The following is a 16,641-nucleotide window of genomic DNA, read 5'->3' as shown; positions in this document are numbered from 1 at the left end:
GTTGTTTTTTGCGCAAGTGACACTTGTTGCACTTGGTCTCGTAATTTTGATATATCATGTTGCATTTCTTCCTCTTCTTCACGAATCATGCTAGAGATTTTAGGTTGCCTACTAGGTGCTTGCATTTTATTTCCTCGGGGCATCAATTACCAATAATAATGCTTTACTATGCCCTTTGAATTCCTTCAAACTAATTTTTCAAACCAAGCTTATGCAAAAATTAAAAAAAAACTACACACCTTTTTTCACTTTGTAGGAGCTTGATATTGAATCTGATGTATCTCTGTAATTTCAGATTTTCTAGTTCTGAAATTGAGACCTATGGTATCCCTCTGCATCCTCTTTCCAATGCCACTAGTTTGAGCCAAATTGGATTCTCCAGGGAAGAGTTATGCCAAATCTCCCATAGTGACCTGATTATACACTATTTCAGTAGAGCGAACTTGTACAACGTGCCACGAGTCCATGTTTTGACCTTTGGCTCTGAAAAATATATAAAAGAAAATACAGTCCATTCTCTTTTTGCACCATTTTACGAAATTTCAATCTAATGCTCAGAGAGAACTTTATGACGATTTTCCCCAGGTCACCTGTTTGGAATGTAATTCAGGAGTCTGCACAAAGACCAACTTCCTCAGATCATATCTCCACAAATATAGTGCAAAAAGCTCTGAAATTCAGACCTGAGGTTCAGTGCGATTGTGTCTCAAATGGTTTTTTTTAGTTTCTGAAACGTCGCAGAAAAAAAGTTATAGCAAAAATTCCACGATGACCTATTTGGAGCAGTGAAACCCTAGAATCCAAAGCTCTGATACCAAATGTTATGAAACTAGCTCATAAAAAGATAGATCAACGCCTTAGAATTCAGCCTCTTTGTGGGGGCAACCTATTTTACATTACATAAATGAACAATTCTTGGATGATACAAATGACAAAACCTCCTTTCTATATATAGGAGTCTAAGGAGTCACAATATAACCCAGCCGACCTAACAATAATAATATAAAGCCACAAAAATAACAATAGATGGATTCTATGGGGCACAACAATAAAAATGTGGGGACAATAGGGGCACAACAATATTAATAAGGGATACAACTACAATAGTAATGGGGTAATCACTAGTATTATGGGGACCTAACATTGAGCTAGCACACTTTAAAGAATTATGTGAAGAGTTATGGAAATCCTTAAAATTACATTTATAGCCATTTATTTAAAAAAAAAAATGTTTGATACATGATCTATAATCTTTATAAAAATTATAATCATGCAGACCATATTTTTAACTTACTAAAATAACTCAAGGGAGTTACTTGAATGTCACACCCTATAGCATGACCCACACAACTTGTGGAGTCCATTCAATGTATTGCTACAATGCCATATTATCAGCATAAGAATGAATCTGAGCACGAAAGGACCAATAATATTAATCATCCACAAAACCCACTAACAACCTTGTTTCCATATTGCTAACATACTATATGCTGCAGGTTAATGAAATTTTCCTAATCACCCAAGATATTGATTTAAATTTCCCATTTTACATAATAATTGCAACCTGAATTTCAACCCATTTACAATGAAGTATCTGTACAAAAACAGATCGAACATAGTCCATTTGGACATTGATATAAAATTTCCATTTCACATAATAATTCAAAGTAAGAAAAGAATTGGCCTAAAGTGGAAGAGTTGCCAAAGAGACAATGGAAAACCTTCCTAAGTACCCCTAGGGTTCAAATTTGTTAAAAGACTCTGTAACATTTGAAGTCTCATCAAAAAGCATATTAAAATATACTATTAATTTGACAACATAAACTATCATTCATTACAAATTGCATGAATAAAATTTGTAGTAGAGATCTAACTCAAAGCGACAAAAAGTGGATATCAACTTGGAATATTAAACCAATATCTCAAAATCAAGGCATCATAAATCAAGAACAGCTCAAGAGAACCAATACTCCCAAAATAACCCATAAAGTAGTGATATTAGCAAGTGGATCTATAGTCAAAGGATGTATGCATTATCATTCATTGGCCTCGAAAGGTAACTAGGGCCTCTCAAGCTCGCAAAGAGTCATATATATTGCAAAGGAACAAACATTGTTGAAATATTCATGGAATATTAGTGAAACAAAAAATAATATGGAAAAATCATCATCTCTTCTAAAAGGAGTGCCATTATTGAGCAATATTACTTCAAAAAACATTGCAATGTTGGGGACTCCTCAACTTATAATCTCCCATCTCAATAGTTTCTCTTAAGCTTCCAGTATCCAAATTGAAATAAATGTGAGTAGAGTGAAAGCTATTGTTCAAGTAATTTGACAATTGGGAGGCCAATCAAGGAATTCAAGCCATCCATTAATTGAACTGTAATTGGATTTGATAATAAAATTAAGAAAAATAAAATGAAATATTGCATTGGCCTTAACTTCCCAACAAACCACCCAACGATAGTTAGAAAATGGCCTCCAAGTTCTATAAATATATAGAGATTAGATAAAGGAGGAGCATAGAGAAAAGATAATAGGGAGTCAAATATAGAGAATGGGTAGAGAATGAAGGTTGCTATCACATGAGGATGCAAACCAAAACAATGATATTTCTACCAAAACTAGGGTACATTACATAATGTTTCATCTATACTTAACATATTTAAGCTCTTTTTATTATCCTTCTCTCAATTTATACTCGAGAGACAATCAAACCACTAAATTCCTTGTCTACTTATATGATGAGCCCAAAAGAGATACAACTACCCTATCCTCCAACTCCAAATAAGGCATCTCACCAAATCACAAACTTCTCTACTCATGTCCATGTTCCATCTAAACAAGCTAACTATCATCCAAACACTTTTGAAAATAAACTACAAGAGATTTGGAACAGGTGAGAATAAAAAGGACTCCCAACACGTTGCCAACATGACACACTAGAGAAAATCAATGTTGTAATAGCCCCTACAAGGGAATTCCCCTCCAAACGATTTCATAGCAAGGATACACTTCCAAGTTCCAAGTAGCCAAAACAATCAAACTAATCGTTCTCTCATTCTTGGGCAATTGACCCTCTCTCCACCATACTTTGACCATAAATAGGAATGTAAGATCTATTCCAAAGACCAACATTGTGCTTAACTAGGCAAACTAATGTGAAACATAATACATCCTCCCGACCACTGTTAATAATTAGAAAATTAGATCCTTATGTTGTTGGACATGATGCTTAGCTTGAAATTGTTTCAAACACCAATCCCACACAACAATAGTTTAAAGTTTCACTCCAAATAGGTCTAAGTTGTAAGTACTTATTTCCTATACCCCTCTGATATAATAGTAGCTCCATGCATGACACGATTCAATTAACATTCATTATTCACCTTTATTTTAGATCACAACATGTTTTTGCAAATATGAATCAGATTCCGTAATTGATTATGCATAATGTTCTACATGCATACCTTTGTTGCATTCAAGGCATATTCCACTTTTAAATTATTTTCTTTCAAATTGTCTCTATTTGTGCTCCCACCTATCAACAATTATGAACACTATCATATACCCTCCATTCTTACTTTAAACAAATATACATTGAAATGTAGTCACCAACATCCATCAACTAGATTTAGATTTCTATAATGCCAATAACATGGAATTGTTACAAATATCTACCATTAATTCAACCATGCCAAACTTTACCTGCATAACAGCAATTCCACCAGAAATCTTGGTAATTCTTTCATTCAATTTTTCTTTTTTGTAGTCTTGTTCTACAACCTGCAAAGAAAGTGAGAATGATATCATTGGTGAAAACCTTTGATAAAATAGATTGATAGGGAAGTTAACTATCAAGTCAAACATATCCTGATATTAAAGCAACGTTAAGTTATTTAAATTTAATGTTTGCAATTATTGTTTCATGTTCCTTTAGAGGCACATATATTCAAAGTATAAATCGTGCATCAAAACTGTTGCTTTCTACACTCCTGTCTTGACAACTCACAAGTAAAATTTGAGATTAATACCATCATCATGAATGATATTAAAGAGGAGATCCCTCCCCAAAAGGTGATGGCCTCTTTACAATATATGGTGGCTATACATAGAAAGCAAGACAATAACTTCAAGCCTCCATTTGGATAAACCAAACTATTTTTAAGTTATTGAGAAATAGCACACCTCAATCAAGCTTCTAATTTGAGACACTCTTTTATTAACAGCTTCCTGAGTCCTCCGTTCACCAACTATCGTTGTTGAACCCTTGGTAAATACCACCTTGGTAGTAGTACCCATAACCTTACTTCCAATTTTATCCAAGGGAAAATCCAACTTCATCCGTGATAACAGTGCTTGCACAAAGAAACAATAAAAAAATAATATCTACATAAGATATTAGAAACCCGTGACTATATACATAGTGATCAGATTTTATTCTCAATACCTCTCACTCAGTAAGAATTTATCCTATTAACATGAAAAGTTGAAGTTGTAGAGAAAACCCATTACCAAATAAATATTGTTTCCACAAAAAATGATATATGACTGCCTATATACACACCAAGATTTGTCCTTAAGCTCTTAGTGCATGTAATTCCTTAATGTAGCTAAACTTGCAAGATATCTCCAGTCAATATAGCAATGTCATCCAAATATTGGCTTTTTCACTCCCCAAATCCAGGAGCTTTCAAAGTTCCAACCTTTAATGCACCACGAAGCTTGTTCACACCAAGAGGAGCCAAGGCTTCTTGATCAATGTCCTCAGAAATGATCAATATAGGATACCCCCCATGAATGGCCTCTTCAAATATTGTGATAAAGTCTCTTGCAGTTGTGATATTTTTGTCAACCAATAATAGCTTCAGATTATAAGAAAATATAAAGATGCAAGTTCATTTCCAAATCCCTGGTGAATTTTAAAAATCAAGTGCAAATAAATACAAATTTATAAACCCTCTTCCCATGCTTAGTAGTGGTCATATTTCTTTCTAATCAGTATTCTAAATCCAATATTGTACAGATTCGAGAAATAATAGAAGGTTCATAAGGCACAGATTTTAAAATTCCATACAAGACCAACACCAACCCAAATTGGACGAGGAGGAAGTGCCATGAATATATGATAGATGAAGGTAATTGGGAAACAATTCCACAACTTAGATGAGAGTTTATTCTAAAAATGTTACACATTATTTCTATCCATTCTCATTTCATTACAAGGAACACTAACAAATAACATCACAACAAAAAAAAGGGCAAGAAAATTTCAATTCACATCAATTACCTTGTAATTTTCATACTCCACAGACATCTTCTCACTATATGTTACAAAGTATAGAGAAATATATCCATGACCAAATTGCATTCCCTCAACGACATATGGATTTTTTCTGCACTTTTCCCTTCTTCAAGTGTCACAACACCTTTCCTTCCAACTTTACTCATAGCCTCTGCTATCATGTTTCCTATTTCATAATTATTCCCAACACTTACTGTAGCAACATCTGCTAATTCACTATCTTCAACCTGGAGAATAATGTCGATTACAGGGTCTTAAGTTTTATCATGTACACTCCCTTACATATAACATTTATCCTAGATGTTTCACATGTAACTCCTCAACATTCTACCCTGGAGTCTTCAAGAAACTCTAGCTGACAGTTTTGGATCAACTAATCTAGCATGTTGAACTCACAAATAATCTAGTGAAATATGAAGCGAGTAACTATACTAGGGGGACTACTTAAGAAGGATTTCCTTATTTCTAGAAAGGTTCCCTACATTGGAATGATTAAATATCTAGTGGTTAAGCTGGTACAGATGCCATGAAAGCATGTAATGATGGATGTAGTGAATCAGTGATCGTAAATGTCCATCCTACTTATGGTTTGTTGATGTCACGTAGCTAGGGTACTCCTTTGGGGGAAAATATTGAGTTTGACTTGTAATATGCCACAGTCCTTGTGTTCAGAGGGAGAACCTGTAGATTATAGAGGGAACCCTACCAATTACACAAATTCTCTCATGTATACAGCTGATGAGATGGGTGAATATGTAATGAGTCTTAATTCTGAACCTATGGAAATTTCTAAGGATTTGATGAACGAGGATGAGAGACCTGAGCCTACTAGTCTATGGAATATTAGTTTTGATCTAGCTTCTTCTAAAGATTGTTTTGGGGTAGGTGTTTTTCTGGTTTCTCCTGCAGGTACTCATCATCCTTTTTCCTTCAGATTGGAGTTTTAATGTACCAACAATGTGGCTGAGTATGAAGCCATGGTGTTGGGTCTTAAGACTACTAGGAAGATAGGAATGAAAATGTTGAAGATTGTGGGTGATTCCAAGATATATATCAATTAAGTGAAAAAACAATGTCAAACTAAGCATCCAATATTGAGGTAGTATGGAAAGAAAGTATAGGATTTGTTCTATTTATGCATCAGTATATATATCTATGTCATCAGTCATGAGTACACAGTATTAGTGTACAACTGCTCACCCACATTCCCCAGGCTAGCTGCATAAAAAATATGATGGTTGAGTGAAAAAATCGCATGGAATACATCATAGGTGTGTCATGGATACATCATGTATACACAGTACATCAGGAGAGGAGTATAACTCTGACTCTGACCCTCTTCCTCAAGAGGATCATTTTTCAGTATCTATTGCAATCCCTATTCACATATATATCCCATGCCTCGTAGGGTCATCTGTGAGGCAGTGGTCCTCACTCTCATAACTCTAGCACTGCTCACTGTCTGTGATGTCCCTGACCTCTTCCTACCTTACCTGCTAGCCTCCTTATATCCCCTTAGCTCGATCTGTAGGCTCTCCTTCTCTCTCCTTAGCTAGATAATCTTCGTGTCCCTAGCTACTAGCATTGTACCCAGCAGAGCTATATTTGTGCCATAGTGTTTCATGGCCTAAACTGGTTGTATCTCTACTACACCTATGTTGTAGTCACTAGATCTATGGCCACCTGTGTGGGTGTGTATCCGTGTGATCTCAATCACCATCTAAATCATTTATCTTTGTTGCATCCTGTCTTACCAACTTGGCCAAAATATTTTCAACTGGGTCCTCTAATTCAACCTGTCAGAAGCAGGGTGCAGCATTGAAATGCATTAACTAGACTAGTAATAACAATTGACCTTGACTCATCAACATCTGGCACACAAGTCTTTGTTTTCAATTGTTTAAATCTTGATTCATTACTCTATTGTGGCTACTCCATGGACCGGGTGTATCATAAAAAGAGCAATATGTTGTCTATGACTTGTAAGAAATTTTCCTCCCAGGTATAAGATAGTAAGACATTTAGGCAAGGAAAACTAATATACAATATAAAAAATTTACAACCCACATCTACAATTTACGTCCTTAGCTATTGTCACACCATCATTGACAATCTTCAAGGAACCATACTTGCTTTCCAAAAAAACATTTCTACCCTTTGGTCCAAGGGTGACTTCGATAAGATCAGTAAGCTTGTTGGCACCTGAATGCAAGACAATTTGAAATGTTTTTAATAGATTCAAAATAAAATGTTGGAATATATGTCATATCAAACCTACATAAAAACCACACATTAACATAAAATGTATATGGACAAAGAAAGATCTACCACAGTAAAATTTTATATGAAAAGAACCTTCCTTTAGATGGATTTTTTTTCTCTGACCTACAATTGTTTTGTTGCTAACCCATCTTGGTTGAAGTACAACTCCTTTTCCATAACCCTTGGGTTGAATACCTACTCTCTGTTATGTAATCTTGTGGTATGCCTTCTGCTTAAGAAATTGAAGGAGATGGGTGAAAAATAAATAAGAGAAGACAAATGCCTGTCATTTTTGTCAGATATTGCACCCAACTTCCTCTCCTTTCCAATATTACTCAGGGAGACTGAAGTCTAAATTGTTGTCATACTACCCATCGCCTAGGCCATCTTCCCTTATTCTGAATAGAGAATTACAATATCTTCATATTAGCTATTATTTCACAAACATGAACGCCAAAGTAACAAAAAACACCTGTAACTAACATACTAAATAGCTATTAAGTCTTCTGGAAAAATTTGTAGGATCACGACAGACATAGCCTAAGAGAAATCTAGCCACCATCCTCATCTTAAACAATACAGGTTTCTGTTGGGTTGTGTTATATTCTTTCCACGACTAGCCCACGTAGTTAACAGGGGGGTTAGAAGGGGGGTGGAGCCTCCCCTTCGTTGCACTAATTGTGTAGCGGGCGGTTCATAGGGGGTTTGAGGGGTGTAGACCGTATATTAGGTTGGGCGAACCTACCTATGGTTTTGTGCATGATTTTTCGCACATGGTTTTGGATGCGATGGTTTTTGGTCCATGGTTTTGGACGCAATGGTTTTCGATCCATGGTATTGGATGCTTCGGCATCTATAAATATGTATTGTAACATTGAAAGGAACATGATGAACAATCAAGCTGGTAGTCCCGGTTTTGGGATCTAGGGGAAAATATCTGTGTATATGTGTTTTATGTGTTATGCTCTCACATTGTTTATTTTCTGTGTTTTAGAATTCGTATGCAGGTAATTTTTGTACAGGGTTAAAACCTACAAATTCTATACTTGCACTCTTATTTTGCAAAAATAGACAAAAGTTGTCTAAATTAATACTATAAGTTGTCTATTGGGCTTTGTATGATATGCACCCCAAGGTTGCCAAGTGAGCCTGATATGCACCTTCAAGGTTGCCAAGCTAAAGTGTAGTCACCAAGCTTGAGGTTGCATATTTTTTAATTTCAATATTTTACCTCTAGTCAATACCACCTACAACTCTGTTGGCATACTCTAGAGAACAAATTCAAGTTTTGATTACATTCCTCCTTGGGGAGCATTCCATACAAAGCCCAATCAAGATGCTACTAAAGAGATGTGTCCTACCTAGCCTCCTATTGTTGGTGACATGTTTGTGATAGTAAATTTATGGCAAACCCAATAAGTGTTGTTCATTCTATGCCAGTATATGATCAAACCCAAGGGATCTACTCTTGGCAGTAGCCTCCTGCTAAGAATTTTCATGATCCATTTGGAAAAACTCTACACTCATGGACTGGCTTGAGGCCTCAACATCATCCAACTGGAGGGATTCAACCAGGGCAGCCTTATTCTAGGCCATCTTTCCTAGACTCTACTAGAGGTGTTCACCAAGTCCAACCCCTTGTTCTTGGTGCAGTTATTCTTACTAGGAGCTAGATGAATTCCAACCTCATGAGTTTCTCTTACAGGCCAATGCATTCTTCTTTTATGGGAGAACCAACACAATATACTAACATTCATCCTATCTTACCCAGCTGTTGTAGGGAAAAGTATCCGACTCGGATGACCCTATCCCACTCTAAGGGTGACAGTTCCTTAGCAACAACTGTAAAACAAACTACTTAAGGTTTACTTCTTTATGAAAGCAAAAGAGAATGGAAAAAGCACTAACCGTTGCCTTGCGCTTAATGTCGAATCCAAACTCTTCTCTTTGGCCGCTTGCTCCTAGCTCTTTGTTCTCCTGCTCACCCAGCTACAATGAGATCTTGCAAAATAACAACGAAGGAAACTACAAGGGGCATGCAATCATAACTGGTTCATGGATTAGTGTAAACCAAACATGCAATCATCACAATACATAATTGAAACAAGAGCACATAGAAGAACCTCAATAGCTTTTATTAATGAAGAAATAAAGGTTCTGAGAGTATTACAACCATTGCAGGCTCCAACCCAGCAACACCTCCCAGCAGAAAGAATTGCTCTTCTTCACCTCTCTCAAACAATCACCCAATAACTCAATAATGAAACCAACAACATATCATTACTTTGCACAAAATTCCAGCCTCCTGAGCTCATAGGAGAGAGCTCAATATATAGATGAATTGAGAAAGGATGAGTCAGCTTGCAACTGATGTGTAGCTGCCTTGTGTCCTCTCTCTCTTCAGTTAATCTTTAGTTGATCTTCAGTTCTTGAGTCCACTTGGTGAACCTTGCTTCCACTTGGAGAAACAAAGCCTCTGACTCATCACAAGGCGAAATACCTGATCCAAGTGTCAGTTTTGGAAGATTCCAAAGCAATGACTCACTGTGCCACTTGTCCTTTCTCGCTCAGCGCAGGTGGCCTTTGTCCCACTTGCTTTGCAACGCAGGTACACCATGGAGCAACTGAGTTTCAGCGCAGAACCCTAGAGGAGCACCTGCTTTGATTTCAGGATTGCTTGTTTTTGAGTGTTTTCAGGTGGAGAACTAATCTGAGAGCTGTTAGTTTGCTGACCTTGTTCCTCTAGGGGTAGGAACATCACGTTTAGGGAACTTTGGATCCCTTGGATTATTGACAATTCATGCTTGTTGCTGTAAGGCACAAAATTGTCTATAACACCAGCAGAACACAATATAATTTGCGAAACCGCCCCCATAGATTTAAATATGAACAACTATTCATGAGCGCCCATGCTCATGACTTGGCCTTTGATTCCAAAATTACATAATGGTGTGTTGGTTATTAACTTCAGAAACAAAGCACAATCTTTTCCCACAATAACAAATCCCACAAGAATATATATGAACTATAGGTATAATATTCCAGTGAATTTATAAGTATGAGATCGTTGAAATGATGCCTATACCAATCAGCAAACCAAATAAAAGATTTTAGTGTTGTAGTATGATTTACAACTATTACTCAGAGGAATATACCATAACCATCATACCACGAATGGATGAAACACTAGGAGTGTGATGGGATTAAACCAAGCCATAAAACAATGAGTTAAATCCCAACATCAATGAATGTTGCTAATGGAAATGGTCAGACGTTTCCACATAAATACACCAAAAAAGTGAGGGCTAGTTGACTCTCAACACTTAACGAATTAATAAGTAGAATTACCATTCAAATAATGAGGCTGGTTGTCCATTCACTTAACCTTAGTGATATTACGAGTTGAAGATAAAACTGTGATTCAGAATTGCATCAAATTAACTAACAAGAGAATGTTGGACAGGGAATCCAATGTTGTGGTTGTTAGGATAATATATGGATGTAGGTAATTGAATGCAAAAGTATTGTCCAATGTAGTTTTATATAGCAAAATTCACATAAAATTGAAGCTATTACACAACCAAACTCATTCAGATAGTTATTAACATAGAGACAATAGATTTTTACTGCAAGAACCCAAATTGAAAAACAAAAATTTTGTTGAAAACTTTATTTTTCTTTGGAAATGCTTACAAAGAATAAGATGTACATTGATATTTCATGTATTGTTACTCACTGACAACAATTGCAACTCCTCATGCATGGACAGGCTCAATTTTCACTTCCTCCTCCAATCTTCAAGCAAGATTTTCTTCCTGATTTTTTTCTTTCTATTGCCCTTTTTCTTCATTTCCTCTCCATCTCTGTCTTCATTGTTTTTGCATAAAGCAACATTCTCTATTAATGAGCTACCTTGGAAATCCAACTGTCAAGAGGATTCATTTTCTTGAGGCCTTTTGGCCTTTGAACTTCAAGTTGGTTGACAGTCAATCCCCAAATCAACCGCAACAACATGCCACACTGTGGCAGATGGAAACACAAAAATAATTTGACAGCAAGTTTCGACCCTTAATCTGGAAATCAACCTCAACAATATGGAAGCTGGAAATGGAAAAAAACTTCAAAACAATTTTATTTTGACCTTTACATGAAACATATGAGACTATTATTATAGAAATTTCTAGCATTTTGTCTAGAATCAATTTCCCTACGCATACTACGAAAAGCAAAACAAAAACAGGAACTGCTTTTAGATCTCAAGAAACAATGGATAGCTCCCATCGTTCTCTAGGATGTAATACGATCACATTAGGGGATTAAACCCCAAGCAACTACTTTTGATACATAAATCTATTATGCACTCAGAATGGTACAAAGAAGCAATTTGTTAGCAAACGTGTTGAAGTTACAAGCCCCTCAAGGTATTGTCCATAATCATGCTTTCTAAAGTATGGACACCCATTAACCTTTCTTCTGGGTGTCTTGTATCGCTCATTATATGGAATTTTAAGAAACACTTTCTGATAATTCAAAATTAGATAATAAAAAATGATGAATCCTATGAACTCAAAGTACCAAATCCAGACTCTCCAAACTATGCATATCTGAAGGTACATGTCACCAAATTTTGGTTCTAGTTCATTAGATTTCAATGGCACAATATTTTTCTGCCTTGTACAAAATTTCACCCTTTTAAAGAAACAAGAAGAGAAGTAGCCAATGTACACAACCATGCTAAGAAAAAAATGCTATAGTATGAAAGGCACTATAAATTTAAATTCTGAAGACTGATATTCTTTGCAACGCCCAGAAGTCTTGATTGATACAATGGCCAGAAAAGACAATGTGTCCCTATCCATTGTGATGGTGTCTATCAATAAAATCTACAACACAATGTAATCTGGGCAAAAATTGAATGCATCACAAGAGTACTATATCTTTCTATGGTTGTACATTAATTTGGAAAAGGTTTGCAGTGAACATTAGATATTCAGTGAATATGCACAAATGTAAAATGAATCACATAGACAGAAGGAAAAAACCTCTTCATTCATTCAGGTGCTCAATAGTGGAAATAGAGGGACGTGGATCGATTCAAAATGATTGAAGAATTGGTTGGAAAGTAAAAATAGTTCTGAAAATTTTATTAGTGGTTTGAAACGGAAAAACCATTCAAACACTTTTCATTTCAAGGAGCAACACATGATGGCATCAGAGTGGTGCCAAACTGTTTTCAGCAGAGATTCATTGACCTCAGAATTATGTCTAAGAAGCTCTACCCCCAAATGGAATCTGGAAAAATGATATCTTGCCAATGAAAAATATCGATAACTCTTGAAGAAAAGTCATCTTACATGTCAGGCTTTTACTTTACCTGTAACTCTGACAAACCCAACGTGCAAGGGTAAGTGCTTTTGGGGTGCCAGGAGGTAGCCTCGGCCCAAGATGGGAACCTAGTCGAGAAGGGGCTAGGGCCATGGTAACCCTCTGCACGGATGCTACAACACCACACACATATTGACGAGCCATGGATGCGACATTCTCCTGTAAATGGTTCTCAAAAGTGAACTAGAAAGCAATTGTCAATACTGATCTGAGGTTGCCAGAGTTGCCACCATAATCAATAGATGTTCAAGCTCCTGCTGATCCAATTTCAAGGGCAGATGCAAGGTCCAATGTAAGGTTTGGACTGGAGACATCCTGTATGATGCATAACACAATTTGTAAAGTGACGCGGGCCACCATCCCAATCACTCAAAGGAGAAAGTGAACGGTCAAAGCTCATTAGTGTCCCTGCATACCTTGAAGAAAATGCAGGCCCTGCCCATCTGGGCATCCAGAATTCACAAGAAAAGCAGCTTAATGCCACGTAGGCCCAGATTTCAAATAATTTGTATCTCCAACTCAAACAGAAACATCTAAGTGTGATTATTTTCTAGGTGTTTTCCATACTCTTCCTAAATATGAGATCTTTTAATGTTTCAACCCCCAAATATCTTAGCAAAATCCAATACTTGCCAAAGATTTAAGGTGAAATAATTAAAAAAACATATTTGAGAAAGCCCTTGTTTCCATTTTTCAGAATATTTTCTGCCATAATAACATGACATGAGTTGTATTAATGTAAAGATCAGATCAATTAAAGTTTTCACAGGCCATGAGTTGTATTAATGTAAAGATCAGATCAATTAAAGTTTTCACAGTAAAGATAACCGTAACAGACTGAACTCCAAAGATTGAACCCAGATCACTATAAAGAATGCCGAATAATGTGCGATTTAGTACATTATAGATTTAAAAGTTTCGAACTCGTGATCTCTAGTATAAAGTTTTAAAAATAATCATAGTTTAGTGAAAAATATACACATTGAAAGATTTTGGGCATGGGCATACCTGTGGTGGCAACAAGGGCTTGTACAAATACCAGGCCAATCCACAGCATTCAAAGGGAAAAATCTACGAGTCATTTTCACCCCAATTTTCATCCGAGCAACTGGCATCCTTACATCAGCATAGACGTCTCTGCTTCCAATTTATTGCCACTACTTCACCATTGTTTACGAGTTTCTTTAAGAATAACCCGAGCTATCTTGTGTATGTAGTAAAATCGGAGAAGACTGACAATGTCCCAGAAAATCAATCGAATGAAAAGTGTAAAGTGTAAATGGGGACTATCTTGTTCTTGAAGGGCAACGCGGACACTAGATTCGACCTCAAGAAACTCAGATCGGTGTCGTAGCTCAAACCGGAGAGAATAATGAGGACGTTGGGATTGGCAATTTTGGATGTTCACTGGGATTGGCGGTTTTGGATGTTTTGGATTGGTAGTTTTGAATTAAAGGAAGCACATAAATCATATCTCATAATACCTTGAACCAACCATTAGGGGATTTTCGAGGTCTAAAATAGGCCTCCTAAGAAATATGTACAACCAAAATAAACTTTATAAGGACCAATAGGATTCAAGATGATGATGTCAACCATGGGGGATGATTCACCATTTTTGGATTTAAAAAGTGCAAATATTAAAAAATAATAAAATAATAAAACTACTTTTTCAACTTGTATTTTGAACTTATCTCCCTAAGTTTTTACTCAAATTTCGAGCTGAAACACTTGTTGGATACAAACTTTAATTCCTCATCCAATAAGTACCCATGTTGCATACTTTCGATGGACCCTACTACATGAAAAATGAGAAATACATGAAAAAAACATGATTGCAATCACATTTTTCTTGTATTTCTCATTTTTCGTGTAGCAGGGTCCATCAAAAATATGCAACATGGGTACTCCTTGGATGAGGAATAAAATTCTGCATCCAATGAGTGTTTCCGCTTGAAATTTGAGTAAACCCATACGGAGATAAGTTGAAAATACGAGTTGAAAAATTAGTATTGTCTTTTTTCCCTCTAAAATTTGATGATGTAATCTAATCTTATTTTATTATTTCCACTATTATTTTATAATTTCCTTAGGAGGCCCATTTTAGACCTCAAAAATTCCCTAATGGTATCATTGTCCCTAATAGTGACCTTTCAAAGGATTATCATGCAATAAGCATCTTGGGCAACACCCACACTATTTGTCAAAGAAAAAAGAGAAAATATAGACAAAGGGATACCACTACTACATATGTACAATATATAAAGTCCATATATAAAACCCCACCTCCACACTTGTCTCCTTCACACTCAAACATGGTCAGGTCCCCCCTAAATATGCATTAAGTTGTCAACAAAGAAGAGGCCATCCAATTCCACAACTATTCTTGCTCAAAGTTAAGGATAGGGGCATACAAAACAGAAAAATGTATCACAAGGTCCTAAATCAAGAACATGACCCAAACAAACATGCCTACTAAATCCAAACCACAAGCAATCACATGATTATGCAAAGACAAAGAAAGAGAAAGCACTATGCCTCCACTCCCTTGAAAATGCTTAAAATTCCTAAAATGGGCTACTCCAACAATCGCTTGTTTACTCTGAAGCTCCAAACCAAATCCCCCTAGGTTAAACAAACAAGTCTATGTCAACAGGTTTACAAGGGATATCATCCACAAATGTGGGGAAGCATCCCTTGGATTTCCCATGAGATTTTCCTTCGAAAAAATAATAATAATGACTATATATATGGGGTTTGTAATAGTTTCAAGTCTCATTACCAAAGTGGCACATTCCCATGTTGGGATTCCATTCCTTTGGAGTGCAGGTCCCCAATGTTATAGCATCCTCCTTCACTCTGTCATTAACATCACTAAGTGGTTTTGGTGTCATGCCTTGTGGGCCCTCTTTGGTTTGTGGTTGTTATCTATGTTCAGATTTCAATATTTTTGTCTTATTAGAAAATTCCATAGAGTTCCATCATGTAACTTTATGATATCCATGAAAACCATTTCCAACCTCACATCATTAATCAAGAATCCTATTTCTCCATCCAATATAATATAGTTCAAGTCAACTTCAATTGTAGAAACCTTGCTTGGGTCCTCTTGATATTTATCCCTAAACGTAAACATATATTTCTTCTCACAACTTTTGTCACATCTTCATTTGTTATTCCTTTGAAAATAACAAGTTGGTCCACCTAAGCTTCCACCATATTATTGGTAGATTATGGCCCACATTCATGGTGGTACTACTTAGAATACCACCAGCTTTTGTTCTCTCAAACCCTTGATCACCTCCTAGAATAAGTAAATTTTTATAACATTTCTCTATCCTTTGTGTTCGAGTTCCAACAAAATATTTCCAAGGCTCTTTTCTAAGATCCATGGAGACACCTCCACAAACAAGGCTCTCTAATTCTTCTTTCCAAACACATGACTCTGCATATGAGCCCTAAGCAGAATTTGCAGCAAAATCACCCACTATGCTATCATTTGTGGATGCATCCTAGATTGGATCGCTCCACATCATAGAACTCTTCTTATGAATCCTCTAAAGAGACAATATTGCCATATTTTAATAGCCTGGGCTCCCACAAAGAAAGACGTTTTCTTCCACTGTTGGGTTCCTTGTTAATGACTTAAGCAATTTTCCTCTTCCTAACATGGAAACTCAGATTCTA

The 16,641-nt window shown here is 36.2% G+C and overlaps 1 pseudogene; it reads right to left on the bottom strand.

Moving 5' to 3' along the window:
* Positions 1 to 7,956, bottom strand: part of LOC149164495 (chaperonin 60 subunit beta 2, chloroplastic-like) — a 97,214-nt pseudogene extending 89,258 nt beyond the window's left edge.
* Positions 7,957 to 16,641: the final 8,685 nt, after the last annotated feature.

The sequence above is a fragment of the Pinus tabuliformis genome, chromosome 5_1, assembly GCF_031772625.1.
Source record: "Pinus tabuliformis cultivar Carrire ecotype Pingquan chromosome 5_1, CPIR1, whole genome shotgun sequence".
In the NCBI taxonomy this organism is placed as follows: Eukaryota; Viridiplantae; Streptophyta; class Pinopsida; order Pinales; family Pinaceae; genus Pinus; species Pinus tabuliformis.
Note: the sequence above shows the minus strand (reverse complement) of the source record. Positions and strands in the feature narration are given on the sequence as shown.